The 23,525-nt window shown below is 46.2% G+C and overlaps 1 long non-coding RNA gene across 1 annotated transcript; it reads left to right on the forward strand.

Moving 5' to 3' along the window:
• Positions 1-7,314: 7,314 nt before the first annotated feature.
• Positions 7,315-22,136, forward strand: LOC104002093 (uncharacterized). The gene is made up of 4 exons (XR_002939310.3): positions 7,315-7,473; positions 8,627-8,832; positions 12,419-12,511; positions 20,687-22,136. It is a non-coding gene; the product is annotated as an uncharacterized LOC104002093 (long non-coding RNA).
• The last annotated feature ends 1,389 nt before the right edge of the window (positions 22,137-23,525 follow it).

Below are 23,525 nucleotides of genomic sequence, written 5' to 3' on the forward strand. Positions count from 1 at the left end.
GCCTCCCAAAGTGCTGGGCTTATAGACGTAAGCCACTGTACCTGGCCTGTAACTTGATATCTTATTACCACAATGGATCTGTTCTATCAGTCTTATGGTCTCTTGTTTTTTTGTTGTTGTTTTTTTTTTTTTTTGAGATGGAGTCTCACTCTGTTGCCCAGGCTGGAGGGCAGTGGTGCGATCTCAGCTCACTGCAAGCTCCGCCCCCCGGGTTCACACCATTCTCCTGCCTCAGCCTCCCAAGTAGCTGGGACTACAGGCGCCCACCACCATGCCCGGCTAATTCTTTTGTATTTTTTAGTAGAGACAGGGTTTCATCGTGTTAGCCAGGATGGTCTCGATCTCCTGACCTCGTGATCCGCCCGCCTCAGCCTCCCAAAGTGCTGGGATTACAGGCATGAGCCACCACACCCAGCCATGGTCTCTATTTTAACATTAATGTTGGTCAGTGTCTAAACTGCAAAAGGGAGGGCGTACAAGGAGGCGTGTCTGACCTCCCATCCCATCCTGGCTGGGAACTCAGTTTTTAAGGTTTCTCTAGGGTTCCCTTGGCCAAGAGGGGTTCTGTTCATATGGTTGAGGGGCTTAGGACTTTTTTTTTTTAGTTTTCAGTCTTAAGGGCCATGATGACCAGTTCGGGAGCATCAAAGGGAGAATTGGGGCATTCACGTCATTAGCTTGAAGGAGCAACTCCCAAGCTGGTTTCAAGATGGCTGGCAGGCCCTGTGTTGTCATAAAAGAGGGATTCCCTTTGTCCAAAGCTAGGAGAGCTCAAATTCTCTACAGCTCCCCCCATCAGACAGATGCCCCAAAAGAGCTAGTGAAAGGAGAATGACCTGGTGGCACCAAAAATACAGACAGGCTCCCTTCCCAAGAACTCTCCCAGTGCCTCTGTCGTGCATACAGCCCTGGGGCTAATCACAAAGTTTCGTTTGTTTTCTGAAAAGGCAACTCACAAGAAACATGAGAGTAAAGGCAACTAGGAACAAGGAAACGAAACTGCTGGTGTCGCCTTCCCGCGCTCCTCATTCTGTTGACTCACTCCTTGGCCTCCGAGATGAGCATCTCCAGCTCAGAAGTGAGGCCTGTTGACGGAAGCGTGATGAGCTTTCCTAGCCCAGGCCTGCTAGTCTAGCTGGAAGGCATCCTCTCTGTCATCATGCCATTTTAGAAAAATGCAATTCACCTATCTCTCTTGATGTATAGGAGGCTCAATTTGAAAAAATGAGGACTCTGATGGAGCCAAAGTCCACAGATGTAAATATCTCCGATAACAAAACTTTTTTTTTTTTTTTTTTTTTGAGATGGAATCTCCCTCTATTGCCCAGGCTGGAGTGCAATGGCACGATCTTGGCTCCCTGCAACCTACTCTTCCCAGGTTCAAGTGATTCTCCTGCCTCAGCCTCCCAAGTAGCTGGGATTACAGGCATGTACCATCACGCCTGGCTAATTTTTGTATTTTTAGTAAAGATGAGGTTTTGCCATGTTGGCCAGGCTGGTCTTGAACTCCTGACTTCAGGTGATCTGCCTGCCTCGGCCTCCCAAAGTGCTGGGATTACAGGCATGAGCCACTGCGCCCGGCCATAGTTTTTGTATTTTTAGTAGAGACGAGGTTTCACCATGTTGGCCAGGCTGGTCTCGAACTCCTGACCTCAGGTGATCTGCCCACCTCGGCCTCCCAAAGTGCTGGGATTTCAGGCGTGAGCCACCACACCTGGCCAACAAGACATTTTTCTTGCCCAAATTTCACAGACCTTTAGAGCTTGAAAGAAGCTCATCTAATTGGACCCCCTTTAAAGAGACTAAGGCCCATGGTGACAGGGCTGGGACACAAACCGATTTTTTGGAGACTCCAAGTTCAGTACTTCTTAATGGTTCTTGGTTCTTCCATGCCCTTTTAGGTTGGCAACTTGTTCCTGGGTTGGCAACTCAATCCTGGGACCCCTAAATAGGCACCCCAAAACTAAAAAGGGAAAGAAGATGTGACTTTCGGAGACCACCGTCAGGTCACTAAATTGAAAGAGAGCTGCAGCCACCATCAAAATCCCTCATGCTTCTTGAGAGCTTCAGAGCTTCCTGACTCCAGTAGCCATGGCTGTGACCCCAGGGAGTCCTCTAAACCTCAGGTCTCCATGGAAATGGGGGTGACCTCTGAGAGTGTTTGACAGACATGTTTTGGAAGGACCGGGTGGCAGGAAGAAGGATTGTGTACCAACTTACACCTTGGGGGCCCGGAATTGGAATTGATGTCACTGCTATCAGGCCAAAGCAGTAGTTGAGCAAATTCTGTCAGTTCTAACTTCAAAATATATCTGGAATCTGATTACTTCTACCACTCCTACTACCACCCCACTCCAAGACATAACTCTAGCTCCCCTAGCATTACCCTCTAACTGGATTCACTACTTCTGTTCTTGACCCCTGCACTCTGTTCCAGAGCGATCCTGTTAAACCTGATTCAGATCATGTCACTCCTCTGCTTAAAATCCTCCAATGGCTTCCCCCTCACTCACGGTAAAAGCTAAAGTACTTTACTATGAACTACAGGGTCCAACATCATTGGGTCCTATAATAATCTGACCTGCTCTCTCCATCTGCTTCAGTGATAACTGGCCTCTCTGTGATTCCTTAATGGTGCCAAGCAGGCTCCCACCTCAGGGCCTTTGCACTGGCTGTTCCCATTACCTGAAATTATCTTTCCCCACCCTAACACCCACCCCCCAGACAACATGACTAGCTCCATCACTTCTTTCAAGGTCTTTAATCAAAAGATACCTTCTTAGTAAGGCTCTCCCTGGCTACCCCATTTAAAATGTTAACATTCACTTACCTGGCTGACATGTCACATACCTCTTCCCACTTTATGCCTTCTCCTTAGCACTTGCCAGTAACATATATTTTACTTGTTTATCTTTATTTACTGTCTTTCTCTCCTACTAGAATGCAAATATGCTATATCTCCAGCAACTAGTAGGTTGGCACATAGTAGGTATTCAATTGATATCTGTTAAATGAAAGAATAAATGAACGGATGGTTTGGGTGCTTAAACCCATGACATGGTAGCACTGGCCTGTTCTCCAGCTGGGAATTAGGAGTCAGGCCTCCTGAAGGAACAACATTTGCGTGTCCACATCCCCGATGGTTTACAACCCTGTTTCCCCCAGTGGACAAATGAATGGAGATGCATTCCCCACACTCTCATCACTCCAGCCTGTGCCTTCTGTGCTACCCTTCCCCTCCCAAGCCCACACTACCTCAGGGATCTTCCTACCAACTCCAGTGAGGTTTATCTTGAATAAAGAGCAATTGTTCAACTGGCAGCCCTTACTATGTATCAGCCACTATGCTAAGCATTTTACATAGAATATTTTATTCAATTCTTATGAGACATGTAATATTATCCCCATTTTTCACAAGAGAAAATTGAGGCTCAGAGACTGCATTGAACACCTAATTGGGTGATTTTCTCTTCTCTGAGAACTTTCACCTACCCACAAAGATGGGCCCTTGCTGGCCTGTTGGTACCCAGCAACACCACCCTCCACTCCTCAGGCCAGCCCTGACTGATTGGGCCAATGTAGAAACCTGATTCTAGTGGGGCCAGTCAGTATCTTTTTCCCAGAAATATGGATTTGGATACAGAGATATTTGTCCTCCCTGTTAGCCTCTTCATAAAGGTGGGACTGGAACATCAGTGTCTGGTCATAGGCACCCTGAGGCCAATCAAGAAAGAAGAAGGCCGGGTGAGGTGGCTTACACCTGTAATCCCAGCACTTTGGGAGGCCGAGATGGGCGGATCACAAGGTCAGGAGATCAAGACCATCCTGCCCAACATGGTGAAACCCCGTCTCTACAAAAAATACAAAAAATTAGCCAGATGTGGCGGTGCACACCTGTAGTTCCAGCTACTCGGGAGGCTGAGGCAGGAGAATTGCTTGAACCCAGGAGGCAGAGGCTGCAGTGAGCCAAGATTGCACCATTGCACTCCAGCCTGGGCGACAGAACGAGACTCCGTCTCAAAAAAAAAAAAAGATAAACCAAGTGTCTTTCAGTTGTTTGTAACCAAAAGAGCTTGACTCAGAGAAGCTAAAAAACTTACCTAACACCACGTAAGTTAAGAAGGATGAAGCTGGGACTCTAACGCCCGCACATTCCTATAACTGCCAAACCACTCAGACTTTGTCTTCTTCCTAGAGGTTGGCAGGGCAGAGGTGGAGCTTCCCCAGCAGATCGCACCGTCTCATTTCCCCTCCTTTCACGCCAGTACATTTTCCCAAGAAAAGCCAAGGTCAGAATCACCTCCAGGGCAGCCTCAATTGGGAAAAGAAGTTGACGACAGGAATGTACAGGAAGTAGAGAAGGGCAGCACCGTTTTGGTGGGTAGGGGTCAGGCAACGTGGGGTCAGTTTATGGTTTTACTGAGTCTTGATTATTTTGGGGAGCAGGTGGAGCCAGCCCCTTCTCTCCATGGAGACACAGCCAGGCAGATGGGTTAGGTGAGCAAGGCACAGTCCAGGAAGAAGTGTGGGGACAGCTTAGCCTTTGAAGTGGGGACTTTGCCCATCAGGCTTCCAGGCCCAAATAAGTCCCCTCATCAAGGAAACTGTGTACCCCTCAGGCAGGCTTGCTCCAAAGATGCAGTCAAGCCAGGCAAAGACCAAGGAAAAGAAGGTCAAAGATCTCTCTGGGCAAATCCATTAGTGACAGCTGATCCCTTGGAGCCACTTGAAGTCTGCAGCTCCTGAAGCTCTGTTTATTAACTCTGTTTATTTCTCCAATTTGTCAAGTACTGTCTGCAAGCTCCAGCTTCCCTCATAAGTGCTCAGCTTCTATTCTGCCTCGCAGGCTTCACCAATTTGATTAGCATACTCTGCACTCCGTCTTTCAAGTCGTTAATGAAAATACTGATGAATACTGGGAGTTATTCAGGTCCCTGGGAGGCCTGTCCTCCATCCCTTCATCTTTTTGCCTGGCAAGTAAACTGGAAGGGATGAATCCTCTTTTCAGATAGTCTTTGCCCACTGTTCAAGAGCTTTTGTCTAATCTTTTCATCCATTCATTTATTCAATCACTCATTTATTCATTTGCTAGGGCTAGAGGCTTAGCACAGTCCCTGGCACATGGAAAATGCTAAACAAATGCAAGCTCTTAGTGTTATGAGGTGCTGTGGAGAAACAGAGATGCACAGGATAGACCCCAGCCCTGAGCAGTAAGAATGGGAATAAGAATTACAGCTGCCAATTTTGAAATACTTGCCAGATACTGGGCTACGTACCATCCAATATCCAGCCCAGGCCAGGTATCATCCACCCTACAGAGGCATTTGTTGGTAATGATTAAAAGGGAGGATTCTGGCCAGGCGTGGTGGCTCACACCTGTAATTCCAGCACTTTGGGAAGCCGAGGTGGGCAGATCACTTGAGGTCAGGAGTTTGAGACCAGCCTGGCCAAATGGTGAAACCCCATCTCTACAAAAATTAGCCAGGCATGGTGGTGGGTGCCTGTAGTCCCAGCTACTCGGGAGGCTGAGGCAGGAGAATTGCTTGAACCTGGGAGGCAGAGGTTGCAGTGAGCTGAGGTAGTGCCACTGCACTCCAGCCTGGGCAATAGAGTGAGACTCAGTTAAAAAAAAAAAACAAAAGTGAGGATTCTAAAGTCAAAATTCTTATTCTAGCTTTCCACTGACTGGCTTCTTTGCCTTAGATTCTCCCTCTGTACAGTAAGGGTACTATTAGTTATTTCATAGGGTTACTGTGAGGATTTAAATTATTAAATAATACAGAATTGGTACTTGGAGCACTGCCCAGCATATAGTATGCACTGAACAAATGCTGGCAATTATTATTATTATTTGATGTAATACAATTACCCTTTATGAGGTAAGTGTTATTATCAGTGTTTTACCAACAAGAAAGCTGAAGCTTAGGAAGCCTGAGTAATTTGCCTAAAGTCCTACAACCAAATAATGGAACTCGGGTCCAAACCCAAATCTGATTCCAAATTCCATTTGCTTTATTACTGTATGCTAGAAAGGAAGAAAACATGCATACATACATACATAATTATTTTTACAAGACAGAAAAGCAAATGAGACTGTAGGGCACAGAATATTTTCATGGCGCATAGTAGATTCTCAGTGAATCCAGCCAAATAATGATGATGTTGATGATGTCAGTAATGATGATGACAAAATTCTAAAGTGCCATACTGAAGTTTTAAAAAATTGTTTTAAGATGTCACAGGACAGAGAGAGATCATTTATGAAGAGAGGAATAGTTGGAGACTTTCATGGAAAAGGTGGCATTTGCAAAGGCCTTAAAGGATGACCATGAGTTGGACACAAGGAGAGAAGAGAAAAAGGCACCCGGGTAGAGGAAACTGCAGGAGCAAAGGCTTACAGACATGAATGCTTAGGGTGTGTGTGAAAAGAAAGAGCAAGAAGTTCCACTGGACAGTACGTGTTATATGAAAGAAAATAGTTGGGACTGAGCTGGAAAGGAAGGAGACACACCCTTATTGACACATGAGGCCTTGCCCAAAAGACTGGTCAAAGCAGAGAGATTTCTCACACTTCAGAGTCTTCTGAAACTCACATTGGAGAAACAGCCATATGAGGGATTTGGAGATGAGGAATGGGGTTTCTTCAATATTCAGGCAAGAGTAAGTACCACAATGCTTATGCAATAAAGCTTCAATTTGAGGTGAGGGTCAGTTTGAGGTGAGGGCTAGGCAGGGCTGACATTCAGCCAACACGTGTGTATCAATATAGGTTGTTGAAAATATTAAACTGCTTTTCCTCCAGGCTGGTAAATGGCACTACCCTGAACCACCCAAGGCCCCTTCCCCTGGACTTCAGGACCTCCTCGACATCCTTGCATAAAAGGATTAATTTCTGGCATTATTTTGATAATCACCCCTGGAGCTAGGGGACTTGGCTTGAGGATACTTTTGCATAGCATTTTACTTAACATTGAAAAACACAACAGTTTTATCAATAAATGGGTTGCAGAATGTAAAAGCAAACACACCAACCACTACACTCTGGCCTCAGATATTCCTCAAGCTAGATCCTTCTGGGGAACTAATTCTTTTCCTGCTGAGTCACTGTGGCTGCAGCCCTGCCCTTCCATGTGACTGTGTCATTTGGCATTATGGTTCCTCCTGAGCCCAAGGGAACTACAAAAGTCTGTATCAGGACATTGGGCATTGCCACTGTGCTAGGTGCACACACCTGACTGATCGTCTTGTGGGCTCCCGCATTTCCTGTTGCTCCAGGCATCAGATATATCCCTGAGATCCCTCCATTAGCTTGGCAATGCTATGGAAGTTGCCAGAAAAAGAATCCTAAGGAATTGGTTCTTGGCAAATCCTAAGGAATTTGGCTCAGGCATTTGTCTTCCTAATGAACTGGTGGGGAGGTAGCTGTGTTGGTACATCATCTCCAAGGCAGGATTCTGCCCTCTGAAGCTTGAGGTGAGACCGGGGACATGGGGGGTGGTGGGGAAGCTTGGGACCTGCTCTTCCCTCTGCCATGAATTTTCTCTTTCTGCCCAAAGCAATGGCCTCTCTTAGCCCTGCATTTCAATTTGATTGCTCTCAGTCCCCACGGTCACCTTCCCCCACCCACAGCTCTTCACAAAAGACAGCCAAGAACAGGGAGGAAGGGATCCTGAGGCAGAGTCCCTTTGACCCCAATTGAGGCTGGGGTCCCCGGGCAAATCTGCACCCTGTGCAACTCCTGGGACTGCAGATGTGAGTGATGCCCCAGGATGAACGGTGCCCCCAAAGCCTTGAGCGGGGGAACCCTGTGTGCCATCTGCCACTCCTCCCTTGGGAAGATAGCCCCACCACTGAGCCAGGGAGCACGAGGAGGAGGTCCTGGATCTCTAACATCTGTCATCCTGCTGGGTAATGATACTGTGTCTTTCATAAAAGTCAGAACTAGCCTGGGCAACATGGAGAAACCTCATCTCTACAAAAAAAAAAAAAAAAAAAAAAAAAAAAAAGCTGGGCATGGCAGTCATGTGCCTATTAGTGCCAACTACTTAGGAGGCTGAGGTGTGAGGATCGTTTGAGCCAGGAGGCAGAGACTGCAGTGAGCTATGATGACACCACTGCACTCCAGTCTAGGAGACAGAGTGAGTCCCTGTCAAAAAAATAAAAATTAAAAAAAAAAGCTTTCCATCCCTCCCTTTTAGAGAAAGCAAAGAAGACACATAGAAGACTGTAATTCACACACCTACAGGTGTGGCTGTGGTCACAGGCTTTGCCCAGGGACCTTTCCTGGGAGGGGAAAGAAAAGCCTATGAATTGCACTGAGGACCAGAACAAGGGCACAGGATATGGAGGGAGGTCACAACGAAATGGTTTTTATTGGCAATCAGTGCTCCACACACTGCGGTCCCTCCTACCAGTCCGCTAGCAGGTTCCTAGGGAAGCAACACGTCTTCTATTTGGCCATGCACACACCCCCACACCCCTCTACAGCAGGGTGCACTTTCTGTTCTCCTGCATGGCTGGCTTGATGCTCACCCTGCAGCCCAGTGACAGGAGGAATGACATCACGCCTGCCTGTGCAGAACCTACCTTCCATTCCCTATCTCAACTGTGCTCTTCTTCTCCACAGTGGCTCCCAAAGTCTCAAGCCCACTGTGCTGATTTGAGCATTTGGCTCAGCCTTTTCTGGTCATCACCAACGTTCACCTGGCCATGCTGATGGCAGCACGCATGGATCTGGCCATTCCCACAGCCTGGTCACCCCATGGTGGCCCTTGATTGAGCTTGCCATGGCACGGAAGGGGGCCTCTCCTACTCACCGATCTCCTTATTGAGGTACAGCACATTCATTTGTATTCATATGGTAGTAATACCTAATTTTTATAAAACTCCTCAAGTGCCAGGCACTGTCCAAAGTATTTACATACATTACTCATTTAATCCTCACAATCACATGATATATACTGTTACCCCCAATTTACAGATTGAGGAAACTTGCCCATGGAGACTTTTGTTAACATATTCAAAGTTGCATGTAAGGAACAGGGCCCAGATTTCAACCCAAGCTACTAAGTTCCCAAGTGCATGTGTGTTCCAAAACATCATGCCATGAGGCTGCTGAAGATACAGATGACTGGTATCCAAATCCTTCCTAGGAATAGGCAGTGATGCTATGGGTGGAGAAGCATGGAGGAGGCAGATCCTGGAAAGAGGGTGAGCAAAGGGCACAGAAAGGGGACATTGGGAGTCAGAAGCCAAAGGGGAACTTGGACTTCCCTCTGTTCTCCAAGGCCTGGCTCTCTTTGAAGATAGTGTGGGATGAGAGAGAGAACAGAATACTAAAGAACAGAATGAGAGCAGGTGAGCAGTGGGCCCAGAGGAGAGGAATGCACACAGGCTGAAGGGAGAGAAGAGACAAAATGGACATAGCATGTCTCACAAGCCAATGGGAGGAGCTGGGAACCCAGCATTAGCTGGAAGGTGCTCACCTTCCCTCTTGATGGTTGACTCAGTGCCGACACAGACTTTAGCTGTCAGCCCTGAAAGCAATCAGGCTGTCACAGACTTTAGCTGTCAGCCTGAAAGCAATCAGCTCATCATTGCAGCCTCTTTATTGTCTAAATTTTTCTGAAGGCATGAGAAGCCACTGGCCTTTCAACAGGGCTACCGAGGACCTGGGGAAGAGAAGGGCAGGGAAGCAGAGACAGAGGCCAAACACAAGTGCTTCTGCTAGCAGGGCTCAGAGCACATCTGGCAACCCCAGCTCCCAGCCCTGAAGCAGGCACCAGGCTACAAGGACAGACATAGACCAGGGACAAGGAAAAGGAAGGGCCAGCCCCAAAGCCCTTGGGATGCCTTGTCAACAGGCCAGTGTCCTTTGGAAAACACTCCAAAGGAAACAACAAATGTGAGACAAAGGATTTCCTTCCTCTTCCCTCACGTCGGAAATTCCCTGAGTTTCTTTCCTGGACCACTTGTCTGTCTCTATAACAATCCTACACACTCGTCAAAGTTTTTAAGGCCAAAAGTTTTAAAGGAAATGGAAAGAGAAGAAAGATTGAAAAGATGTGTCAGAGTCTGTTGCTGTCACTGTGGGAGCTCACTCTTTCTTGTCACAGTGAACAAAGCTGAGGAAACCAAGATTTTTCCATGCATTTGCTGGGGGTGGGACCCATGGCCTAGAACTAGGGGTCAGCGGAAAACAGAGCATGCCCATTAGACAAAGGGGTTAGCGAGAAGGAAGATAGAAGCAGATGCCAATGGGGCAGGGAGCTGTAGGGAAAAGAGGGGGAAGAGGGAGGGATGGGGGGAAAAGGAGGAAGAAGTGGAGGAGGAGGGGATGAGGAGGAGAAGGAGGAACAAGAGGAAGAGGGGAAAGGAGGAAGAGGAGGAGGGGTGAGAAGAAAGAAGAAGAAGAGGAGGAGGAAGAGGAGGAGGAGGAGGAGGAGGAAGAGGAGGAGGAAGGGGAGGAGGAGGAGGAAGGGGAGGAGGAGGAGGAAGGGGAGGAGGAGGAGGAAGGGGAGGAGGAGGAAGGGGAGGAGGAGGAAGGGGAGGAGGAGGAAGGGGAGGAGGAGGAAGGGGAGGAAGAGGGGATGCACGTGGAGAAGAGAAATCACCACTGCCTTGTCTGCCTTCACTTCTCCCTGCCTCTCGCATCCTTTACCTGCTGTCAGTCAAGTTCTTGCCACTGGCACTTAACTTGTCTTCCCTTTATGGACCTCAGCCATCCACCCCACCAGGTCCTTCCTGCCTCTCACCTGGACCAGTCTGTGGCTTCCAATAATAGTCTTCTTAGCTTCAGTTTCTCCCATCTCCAGCTCATTCCTCTCACCACTCCAGGTTTAGCTTCCTAAAATATTATTTTCACGACATTATTCTCTATTATTTTTCATAACTCCCTCTTTAACTTCCATTTCCCAATTTGGTGTAATGGAAGGAGCCCGAGTTTTTCATAGACGGGTCCTCAAGGGTTCTCAGCCTTGGCACAGTTGATATTTGGGGCCAGATAATTCCTCACTGTGAGACCTGTCCTGTGCATATTTAGATGTTCAGCAGCATTCCTGCTACCCTTGAGTGCATCCCTCCCCACTCCTACTTGTGACAACCAAAAATTTCTCAACAGTGCCACATGTCTCCTGGGTGACAAAATTGCCTCTGGTTAAGAACCACTGACCTAGATTCAACCCCTGACTCTGTCACCTACTGACAGAGCTCCTTTGGGTAAATGACATAACTTCTCTGAAGCCTAGTTTCCTCAACATTAACACAGGGCTAATAATGCCTACCTTACAGAGCCATTGGGAGAATTAGATAAAATAATTCTAATATGTAACACAGACCTAACACAATACCTAGCACATGATAATAGCACAATGGGATGGGGCCCATTGTGTACAGTACAAACCGGAGATTCTACCATGGTTTAGCCCCATCCTAGATATATTAGAATAGCCATTTACTTGTTATTATAAGGAACAAAATAATAGTGGATTAAACAAGTAATAGTCCACATAAAATCAGTCCTGGCTGATAGAGTGCCCACGTGGTGTCTGGTGTACAGGCTCTTTCCAGCTTCATGTTCTGCCATCCTCAACACAAGGTTTCCATCCTATGGTCTAAGATGGCTGTTCCAGCTCCCACCACCACATGTCTGCCCTTCCAGGCAGCAAGAAGGAAAGAAGGGCAAAAGGGGGGAATATGCCTCTTTCCTTATGTGGGTACCATTGCGGTGCTGTACACATCACTTCCACTCACATTCTATTGGCCAGAGCCTAGTCACATGATCACACCCAACTACAAAGGAGACTGCGAAATATATACATATATTTATATATATATCCATAGCTATATTATATATATATCCATGGAGATATATATATATATCCATGGAGATATATATATATATCCATGGAGATATATATATATATCCATAGCTTCCACCCAGAACTCTTCTAAACAGCTTGTCCAAAGCACTAACAGAGCCAGCCATGGTGGTGTGCACCTGTAATCCTAGCTTCTCAGGAGGCTGAGCAGGGAGGATTGTTTGAGGTTAGGAGGTCAAGTTTGCAGTGCACTGTGATCATGCCAGTGTGGACTCCAGACTGGGCAACATAGTGAGACCCCATCTCAAAAAAAAAAAAAGTAATAACAGGTCTATTTGGTTATCCTCCTAGTACCATCACTTCAATATGCTCTAACTATATATATATATATATATATATATATATATATATATATATTTTTTTTTTTTTTTTTTTTTTTTTTGAGAAACAGAGTCTTGATCTGTCACCCAGGCTGGAGTGCAGTGGTACCATCCTCCCACCTCAAGTGATCCTCCTACTTCAGCCTCCCAAGCAACTGGAACTACAGGCATGCACCACCATGCCTGGCTAATTTTTTTCTTCTCTTTTTTCTTTTGTAGAGAAAGAGTCTTGCTGTGTTGCCCAGGCTGGTCTCAAACTCCTGGGCTCAAGAAATCCTCCTGCCTCAGCCTCCCAAAGTGTTGGGATTACAGGTGTGAGCCATTGCACCTGGCCCAGAAATATCTTTAGTTATGTGGCAAAGTGCCCAGCTGAACCTTCTGTTATCGCAGATCAGAGAACAAATATTGGGAAATGTTAGGTACTGAATGTTTGTATCCCCACTAAAATTCATATGTTGCTGGCATTTGGAGATAGGACCTTTGGGAATTAATTATTGTCAGATGAGGTCATGAGGGTGAAACCCTTCTCTGATAGGATTAGTGTCCTTATAAGAAGAGACATCTGCTGGACTCAGTGGCTCATGCCTGCAATCCCAGCACTTTGGGAGGCTGAGGCAGGCAGATTGCTTGAAGTCATGAGTTCCAGACCAGCCTGGGCAACATGGCAAAACCCCATCTCTACAAAAAATACAAAAATTTGTCAGGCATGGTGTCGCATATATGTAGTCCCAGCTACTCAGGAGGCTGAGGTGGGAGGATCGTTTGAGCCCAGGAGGCAGAGGTTGCGATAAGCTGAGATTGCGCCACTGCACTCCAGCCTGGGCGATAGAGCCAGACCTTGTCCTAAAAAATAAAAATAAAGAAGACACATCACTCACTCTCCACCCACTATGTGAGGACGCAAAGAGAAGGCAGTCATCTACAAGCCAAGAAGAGAGCCTTCATCAGAAATGGACCCTGCTACTCCTTGATCTGGGACTTCCAGTCTCCAGAACTGAGAAAAACATACACTTCTGGTGTTTAAGCCACCCAGTTTGTGGTATTGTGTTACGGCAGCCCAAGCATATAGATAAAGATTCTACCTCCAAACAGTCACATTCTGCGGAACAGGAGGTTCTGACTTCAACCTATAAATTTGTAGGGGGGACACAATTTAGCCCATAATAAGCATACTGTAGATGCCCAGGAAATACTTCTTATCTATCAGATTAAAAGACTCAGAAAGAGAAAGGCTAATCATACTGTTAACTAACTCCTGTGCACAGGGCCACTCAGCAATGTTTTGACATGTTACTCCTCCTCTTGCTTCCCCTTAGAACTCAATATTCTCTTTGGCTGTTAAGACTCCACTCTCTCTAAGTTCTTTTCCTTCTTCTCAGGCCACTCCTTCATCTCCTGAGTTCCTCTACCTCTGGCCATCCTTTAAAAGTCAGCATTCTATAGTCTTATTCTCCTCACTCTAAGCTCTTTCCACGGTGATCTCATGGACTCCACTGCTGCAATCATTGTTTGCATCTGATGGTTCTCAAATCCATAGCTTCCACTCACACCTCTTCTAAACAGCTTGTCCAAAGCACTAACAGAGCCAGCCATGGTGGTGTGCACCTATAATCCTAGCTTCTCAGGAGGCTGAGCAGGGAGGATTGTTTGAGGTTAGGAGGTCAAGGTTGCAGGGCACTATGATCATGCCTGTGAATAGTCACTGGTCTCCAGACTGGGCAACATAGTGAGACCCCATCTCAAAAAAAAAGCACTAACAGGTCTATTTGGTTATCCTCCTAGTATCATCACTTCAATATGCTCTAAACTGGATAATTTATCAATCCCCTACATCTTCTCCACCATGATTCACTCTCCTCCTCAATACACACACACACACACACACACACACACATTGTTCCTTCTTTTAAGCTCGTCATCTCAGTGAACCATATCACCATCTCCCCAGAACTAAAGTCTTCCTAAATTCCTATATTCAATCCCCAAATCCCATCCAGTTTGACTTCTTAATACCTTTTTTCCATCCCCTCTTCTACCAGTTTACTTTGGGCTGCTGTCATCTCTCATTTAGATTAAAAAACAATATTCTTTCTAATCCACCTGTCTTTAACCCACTCTTTTCCCCTCAATCAAAGTGATTTTCTAAAACATAAACACAATGCTACCACTCCTCTGATGAAAACCTTTTAAAAACTTGCCATTGGCCTTAGACACATTTTCAAAGTCCTTAGTCGGGCAAAATAATTCTTCATCCCTGGGTCCTTCTTCTCTACTCCACTTCATCTCCCGCCCACCCCCCACACACCTTACACTCTTTATTCTTCACTTACAGTTTCCCAAAGAGCTCTATACTCTCTTTCAACCTCCAGCTTTTACACGTTTTTCACCATGTTTGGACGCCTCCTGGCTAATTTCTGTTGATATTGCAAATCTCAGTTTAGACATTACCTCCTTGAAGAAACCTAATCAGCCTTTGAGAACCAATTCCTCTGGATCTTCTTCCCTGGAACCAACTGTCTCCCTCACCTTCAGGCACATTAACCCCTTCCTGACAGCTCATTTCCTAACACCTGCGCTCCTCTTATACTGTGTTCATATATTTATTAAAGCATTCATTCAGCTTTGTACTGCTGCTCCCCCACTGTATGCAGGCTCCTTGGGGACAGAAACTGTCTGGTTTCTGTGCTACAAGTCATCTGTTTTTTCTTCCATATCCCCTCCCTGCCCTTCTCTGCCCTCCTGTGAGCCCCAGGAGGCTGACCTGCAGTAAATACATAAATGGAATTCAGCCACTGCAGAGAAGAGGGTGAAGTCAAGGTCAAGGTCATCATTTCACCAGCTACATGAGCCCTTCAACCAAAGCACAGCTTCTGCCCAGTGGCCCTCTCCATCTGACTCATTACTTCTGGATTCTGGGAATTGTCTCTCCCTTTATCCCTTCAGCCTAGGCTTGATAATATCTTCCTGATGTTACTGGCTCCAAGAGACGGCACTACCCCTTGTTTTCCTGCACTCTGCCCTCCCCTTTGAAAATAGTCTCTTTATTAAATTCTCCTCAAATTACCAATTACCCAATTTAAGTTTGCCAGGACCCAATTAATTTCCTCTTTTAGTTTCTGGCAAAGATTCTAGCACATAAATGTTGAATGAATGGATGAATGAATAAATGAATTGAGGAAAACAACTCAAGCCATTGCCTAGCTTGGCTTATTCATCCTCCATTTCACAATGAGAAAAAAATGATTTCTCAGTTTAGAACCTGAAACTCGGTCTGGCATGGTGGCTCATACCTGTAGTCCCACCACTTTGGGAGGCCGAGGTGTGCACCTTATTTGAGCCCAGAAGTTTGAGACCAGCCTGGGCAACATGTCGAAACCCCTTCTCTACAAAAAAATACCAAAATTAGCCGGGGGTGGTGGCGTGTGCCTGTAGTCCCAACTACTCAGGAGGCTGAAGTGGGGAGATCAATTGAGCCTGGGAGGTCGAGGCTTCAGTGAGCTGTGATTATGCCACTCCAGCCCGGGTGATAGAGTGAGACCCTGTCTCAAACAAACAACAACAACAACAAAAGAACTTGAAATTCAAATGAGACAGTTTTAGGGTCAGTGAAGAAGGGGATCCTTGGGACGCTTTTGGCAGAAGGCAGGTCTGGGGAATGGGAAAGAGGCTGTTGGGCAGATGTCCTTTGCTATAGCAGTCCCTGAGGTTTGCAGGGTGCTGGGCTCCCCAGAGAGAACTGTATTTCCTGCAATGACTCTGTGCCATGTTGGGTGGGAATGATTCTCATGCCTCCCTTTTCTTTCTCTTGGGCTTTCCCCTAGAGAAGGGATTAGAAAATCACTAGATGGTTACTTCCTCCAACCTCCCACTCAAATCCAGCAACCTGAAATTCAAGCTCAAGAGGTGTGGGAGGGAAAGCCCAGCAATCATCAAAGCAGGAGACTCTACATTCATGAGCAGATCTGGGCCAAGGCCACAGCCGGGGGGGCAGGATCCTCTGAGATGAGTCACACACCACACACCCCTGTGGAGTCCTCCAATAGTCCCAGCACTGTTCAAGCTGGGAGGGACCTCAGTGCTCATTATACCATCAGAACCCGGCCTACGGAGGGGAAGCAATTGCCCAAGATCACACAGTAATTTGGGGGCAAAGGAGGTGTTAGAACCTAGGTCACCCAGTTAATAAACCTGCCATCTCATTGCCACACCACACCGCCTCCTGAGACCAGGGGATGCTTCCAAGATGTCAGGTTTCAGTAGAAGGAACAGGCTCCCAAAAGAAGAGGCCAGACAGACAGTGCAGGTCTGCTGTGCTATGTGCTTTGGAGAAGAGAATTAGCACTAGTCAAGCTATGGTTACACACAAGGCCATGGCCATACATTGTTGGGGTCAATAGTACTGGTTCTGCAACACACACTAGGGCCTGTTGGGGGCAGTGGGGGAAGGAGACCATCAGGATGAATAGCTAATGCATGTGGGGCTTAGTACCTAGGTGATGGGTTGATAGATGCAGCAAACCACCATGGCACACGTTTACCTATGTAACAAACCTGCACATCTTGCACATGTACCCCAAAACTTAAAATAATAAAGAAAAAAAAAAATACTGGTTCTGAGCTCATACAAATATGGGTCTGAATTTTGCGTGACCTTGAATAGGTGACCCAACTTTTCTAAGCCTCAGTTTCCTCACCTGTAAAATGAAGGTTAAAAGAATACTCGCCTCATAGGATTTTTGTGGGGACTAAATAAGGTGATTTATGTAAAGCACTTAGTGCATTTAAAAGTTGACACTGAATAGGCACTCAATATATGTTGGCCATTATTTTTCCCTATAGCAATGATATTGTATTTAATTCTCATGCCATCCTTTTAAGAGAGACAGGACATGAGCTTGGTAAGTTACTTGCTCGAATTTATGTATTCATTTATATTTGTTAAGCTCCTACCAAGGGGCTGGATTCCATTCTGGACTCTGGGGATATGGCAATGAATAAAGGCAACAAAAATCCCTGCCCTCATGGAGCTTTCATTGTAGTTGGGGCAGACAGACAATCAACAAAAAGTACAAGTGAATTATATGAAATGCCAGAGGGAGATAAGTGTCATTGAGAGACATAAAACAAGGGAGATGATGGAGAGAGGGAGGGGAGGGTTGCAGTTTTAGAGAGAGTGGTCATGGAAAGCCTCCACATGATGCTGATAAAGAAGCTAAAAAGAAATTATTTAGGCAGTTGATGAGGGTAAGAGAGTCCTCAGTCAGGCTTCCCTTTTAACAAAAAGCAGGCCCCAAATCATTTCTTTTCTAACAAAGAGCCACCTGTAAAATCAATCTGCAGACATAAATAAGCAAGCTGGAAGCTTGCATAGGTAAATGCCGGCAGCTGTGCCTATAGGAAAAGGCTACCTGGGGGCCAGGTGTGTTCAACATGGAGGTTCCCTCTTCCCTTTTCTTTGTAACCACATGTGAAGTAGAAAGGCAGGCAACCCATGCCAGCCAGGTAGAGACTCCATCTGTATAATAAAAGATTAGGGTGGGATGGCCAGCTTCTTTGTGCGCTATGCGAATAGTGCACCTGGTCCTACCAATCTCGCAGGCCCTATGTAAATCAGACACCACCTCCTCAAGCTCGCCTATAAAACTCCGTGCATTTCACCACAGAACCAGAAAACCCACTCAGGAGTCCTTCTTTCTCTCTCTGTAGGAGAGAGAGAACTATTCTCTTTTCTTTCTTTCGCCTATTAAATGTCTGCTCTTAAACTCACTTCTTGTGCATCTGCGTCCTTGATTTCCCTGGTGTGAGGCAACAAAGCTCGCATATTACCCCAGACAAATGACGCCGCTACAATGGCATTGAGCAAGGGTCTGAGGAAGGGAAGGGGGTAGGCTTGTGGCTCTCACAGGGAAGAGCATTCCAGAGAAAAGTAAGCGTGCGTGCAAAGGCTCCGAGGCAAGCAAAGGAGAGCCTGGAGGCGAGTGCTCTGAAACAGGAGTGCAGGGAGGAGCCATGGGCGCTGAAGTTAGAAAACACCCTTAATTATGGTGCTGGGAGCTGAGATTCAAACTCAGAACTAGTTCCCAAGTCCTTGCTCAGCCCCATTGCAGGCACCCTAGATGACAGGCTGGTGTGATTGAGTTGATTCTGTTCTTTCTAGAGAGGGTTTTGTGTGGTCCAACACTGGGTACCAGGTAGTGGGGGTGAAGAATTCCATTTCAAAGTGTAATGTCTCTATCTTCGGAACCAAAAATCAGAATATAAATTTCAATAAGTACATGAACTTACAAGCAGGTAGAACAGAGCATTTGAACGTAGGGCATCCAAGATATCCAGGACCTCGAATGAGCACAAAAGCTTTTCCATCCGAAAGATCCTCAGGCACTTTACCTTTATCCACCTCTAATAAGAAGCACCTCCTTCACTGGCCTGGGGAGGAGCAAGCTGGGATTCTTTAAAGTCCTCTACCTGCCAGGGCAGCAGCGAAGTCCAAGAGGGCAGAATGCAGGGGTGGGGGTTAGGTGGCCAGGGGTCCCAGAGACCCAGTCCTGACTCCGGGACACTCTCGGAACCCTCTGTGTGCCTTACTTTCCCTCCTCCTGCAAGAGGCCCTCCGTCTGCCCACCCACCTCCCAGGATATTCCTAGGAAGGATCAAAGAGGACCTCTTGAAAGGGCTGGCTCCCACTCCAGATAATTGCTAGGTAAACGCACCGTGTGTTTAGGATATAATGGGCCAGTGCAGACAGAGCTGAACAGAGGAAATTGCTCACTTCAGGGAGGGGCAGGAACTCTTCCAGGCCATTATGGTCCACTAAGTAAGCTGCCTTTGTGCCAGGTGAAATGTCTCCCTGATGACTTGAAGAGTGAACTGTCTCCTACCATTTCACACTGCATTTTGGTTACCGAGCTGTGATGCTCCCTCTTTCTCTCCGTGAAACCTCTGCAGCAGGGTCGCCATCACACTTCCGGCAGAAAGACTGGGAAAACAAGCCACTGATTTCAAAGAGGGTGCAAATTTATGTGGAAGGAGGTAGGGGAGGGAGGGTAAGAGAGAGACTGCTCTGGAGCTCAGTGAGGGACCTCAGGGTTACACAAGAAGGGACTCTGCGCTGGGTTCCAGGCCTGATTCTTTTATTTTCTCTTTCTCTTTCTTTCTTTCTTTCTCTTTCTTTCCTTCTTTCTTTCTCTCTCTCTTTCTTCCCTCCCTCCCTCCATCCCTCCCTCCTTTCTTTTTCTTTCTTTCTTTCTCTTTCTCTCTCTTTCTTTCGACAGAGTTTTGCTCTTGTCACCCAGGCTGGAGTGCAGTGGTACAATGGCGTGATCTTGGCTCACTGCAACCTCTGCCTCATGGGTTCAAGCAATTCTCCTGCCTCAGCCTCCCGAGTAGCTGGGATTACAGGGGCCCACCACCATGCCTGGCTAATTTTGTATTTTTAGTAGAGATGGGGTTTCACCATGTTGGCCAGGCTGGTCTCGAACTCCTGACCTCAGGTGATCCACCCGCCTTGGCTTCCCAACGTGCTGGGATTACAGGTGTGAGCCACTGCACCTGGCCCCTGTTTATTTCTTGATGCCATGCATCAGCTGAGTGGCTTTGAGGAAGTCAGTTCATTACTCCGGCCCTCAGATTTCTCATATAGAAAATGAGAAGATAATTGCTCAGTTCACACCCAGCTCTAAAATCCTGTGATTTTAGGCAGAAGAAGAGATTGCATGGAGCATTTTAGTGACTGGGATGGCTCATGACTGGGCTGAGATGATCGACCTTTATTTCAGATCCAGAAACCTCTTCACCTGAACCTCACTGCCACAAGCCAGACCGAGACCTAGACAGGGATTTTCACACCAACAATGAAAAACACACTTAAGGAGCCTGATTATTTTTACCTGGAGCTTGGAGGCCCAGAGGAAAAACATACAAATAGGGCTTGGGACATACACACAGTCAGCTTCTGAATTTTAATATCAGAAGATCATTATCATAAGCTGCATCAACAACTTGGGATCCCAACTGGTGCCAACTAAGCCTTCTCGCTTAATTACATGCTTAGAGCACTACAATTTAAAATCCTGGCAACCATGTTCTATGCAATTAAAAACAAACTCACAAACAGGCCTTACTTGTGCCTCTAATATGTTGTTAAGAGTTTGTCCCTGCTGCTCACCCACTTTCCTGGGAACACTGCTTTTCACCAAAGAGCCTCAGTCCCCACATCCCAAATGCCTGTCAGTCACCCTCCAGCTTCTGTCAAGAGGCCCATGGCCAAGTGTCATGCAAACCAACAGCTTTGCTTATTCCCACTCTGAGCTTCCAGATAACTATGCCTCCATTAATCCCTACTGAGGAACACAAGATTCCTCAACTACATTGGGGATGCTGAGTGGATTTTGCCTCATCAGTGGCTTTGAAAGTTGGAAGTGAAGTATCGGGATCTAGCCGTGATTGGCCTTCATTCATTAATCAGTGCTGCTTTCTCTACCTTTCCAGGTTTATGAGCAGAAACCATTGCTTAAGAGATACTCACTATCAAGCAGAATCATGAGGGACAGAGCACCATGAACTCAGGGAGCAAAGAGAACACTGTGGGGGTATTCTTAGGGATGGAATCTCCACATCAAATCCATTGGCAAGACCTGGATGTTCTTGGAAATGTGAAACATTGAAAATGTTGAACATTAATCTTCTCCTCATCTCCAGTATCAACACCCAACTGAGGCCACCATCATTTATTGGGTTTGGGTGGACAATTGCAACAGCCACCTATGACTGCTGTGACTTTCTCTACGACTCCAGTTAATCCATCCTCCACTCCACCGCCTGAATGATCTCTTCAAAATTCACAGTAGGTAATGACACCCCAGTGGAAAATGCTGATTGCCTTCTACTTAGAATGAACCCCAAATTCTTTACTGTGGCCTATAAAACCCTCAGTGCAATCCTCTCTGGATGAGCTCATCATTTTTAAGTCTCAGGTTAAATTAGCGGTTCTCAAAAGGGAGCAGTGTTGCCCTTTAAGAGACATTTGGCAATGTTGGGAGATATTTTTGGTTGTCATAAGTGGAAGTCAGGGGGTGCTACTGGCATCCAGCGGTCAGAGGCCAGGGATGCTGTTGAACATTCTGCAATGCACAGAATAGTCCCCTATAGCAAAGAATTGTCTGACCCAAAATATCAGAAGTGCCAAAGTTAAGAAATCCTGACTTAAAATCACTTTCCTGTAGTGACTTTATCTGACCATCTTTATCTCAAATTGGTTCCCATCCCCTATGCTCTTCATACCTCTAACCACAATTTGCAATTCCCTTCTTATTGTCATTTACATACATGTAAGCTCCACATACCGGGCTATGGACAAAGTATGTCTTGTCCAACTTTGTTGTCTCAACATGTACCACTTAGCAGATGCTCAATAAATATTTGTAGGAAGAAGAAGGGCAGGAAGGGGGAAGGGCAAGAAGAAAAGGCAGTCAAGGTGAAGCAGCACCCCTGCCCTTCTGAGCCCCTTTCAGTATCATGCTGACTCTCATCTTCGTGTGGAAAACCTGCCATTCGACTTGGCCAGTTGCACTGATTATGTTTTACCGGAGAATGAGCCGAGTGGACTAGGAAAACACTTTAAATCTCAGTTGTGGGGCAGGGTAGGGGGTGGGGGCATTGGCATGAAAGTGTTTAGATTTCTTCAGTATTGACTTTGTTTTGTCAAACAAGTCTTCTTGAGGGTAGGGACCATGTCTATTTCAGTCTCCGCTGTAGCTCCAGCACCTTGCATAGTGCGTAGTGCAGACATAGTGGGTTTCCCAAAAGTGTTTGTGAATATGTGAGTACCCCCCCAGCCTGCAGGGGAGGGAGGGTTGATACCCCACTGCACCCACTTCTTCAGCAGCTCATAAACCCACTTATGAAGCCAGCCTTCAGGTCAGACTCTTGCTTTTCTTCTTATTAGTGGCCCTTAAAAGAGCATTGCCAATAAAAACTTCAGCTCTGGAAAAGAATTCTGGCCTTTGTCAGCTATTTCCGACAGCCCTTGAAAGAAAAATAAATTTGGCTCCAAGTTTTCCCATGCCTGTTTATAGTTCCTCACACAAAGCTCCGCCGTTTATACAATTTTGTCACCCAGAGACCCAGCTAACTCTGTCTCAGAGGCAGCCTCTCCCGTCCCCACCTCAGCAGCCTCCACTCCAACTTCCTCCTCCCCACTTAGGGCTTCCAAGGACCCATGAGGATAAGCTGCAGGCTGTGAGGTTTCTATAGTACACTCCTTCCTGGAATGACTCTGCCTACATTTCACCTTTAAGCCTCAGAGATTCATGTTATCTTATTAGCAACACAAAATGGAAAAGACTGAACCCTTTCAGTTTAATCTGCTGAGTTTCTGAGGCTGCAGGGAACTCCTCCAAGGAATGTGCTTAGCTTTTGTTAGAGGAAGTTAAAAAAAAAAAAAGCCCAACATATTATTTGGCATAAATCTACTCATCTAATTTAGATTGTAGAAACCTATTGATTAGGTTCCCAAGCCTGTCACTTTTTCCCTATAGCGACTACAAATATCACTGCCATTAGGAAATTTCACATCATAAAACTCACTACTATGATCCCACTTTCATATTTTCCCTCTCTCCATCTTTTCCTTTCTCACGCACACAAAATCTGTTCTTTGGTCTCATCAGCGCCATCTGGTGGTGTTTCAAATGTTTCAGTACCCTTAAAAAAAAAAAGAAAAAAAGATTGAAGACCCCAAAGAGCACCTGAGTATGTGTCATATCTATCACAGTTATCCTATTCAAAAATGAAACTGGCCAGGCACGGTGGCTGACGCCTGTAATCCCAGCATTTTTGGGAGGCCAAGGTGGGCGAATCACTTGAGGTCAGGAGTTCCAGACCAACCTGGCCAACATGGTGAAACCCTGTGTCTCCTAAAAATACAAAAATTAGTGGGGCACGGTGTCAGGCACCTGTAATCCCAGCTACTCGGGAGGCTGAGGCAGGAGAATCAATGGATGTCATATAATGAAATGATGTCATATAATGAAATGTGTCAACATTGAAGATCTGTATAACTCAAGGAAGCAATATTTCCCAAATGGCAGTGAATGAGATTACAAAATCATGCATTCAAAATGCATTCAATCCAGGAGAATCACCGGAACCCAGGAGGCAGAAGTTGCAGTGAGCTGATATTGTGCCACTATACTCCAGCCTGGGCGACAGAGCAAGACTCCATCTCTAAAAAGAAAAAAAGAAAAATGAAACTGAAAAATTTTGGAAAACATTTATTGATCCATTTAAAAATAACAATAATAAATGCTTAACACAAATAACAAATTTT

The sequence above is a fragment of the Pan troglodytes genome, chromosome 15, assembly GCF_028858775.2.
Source record: "Pan troglodytes isolate AG18354 chromosome 15, NHGRI_mPanTro3-v2.0_pri, whole genome shotgun sequence".
Taxonomy (NCBI): domain Eukaryota; kingdom Metazoa; phylum Chordata; class Mammalia; order Primates; family Hominidae; genus Pan; species Pan troglodytes.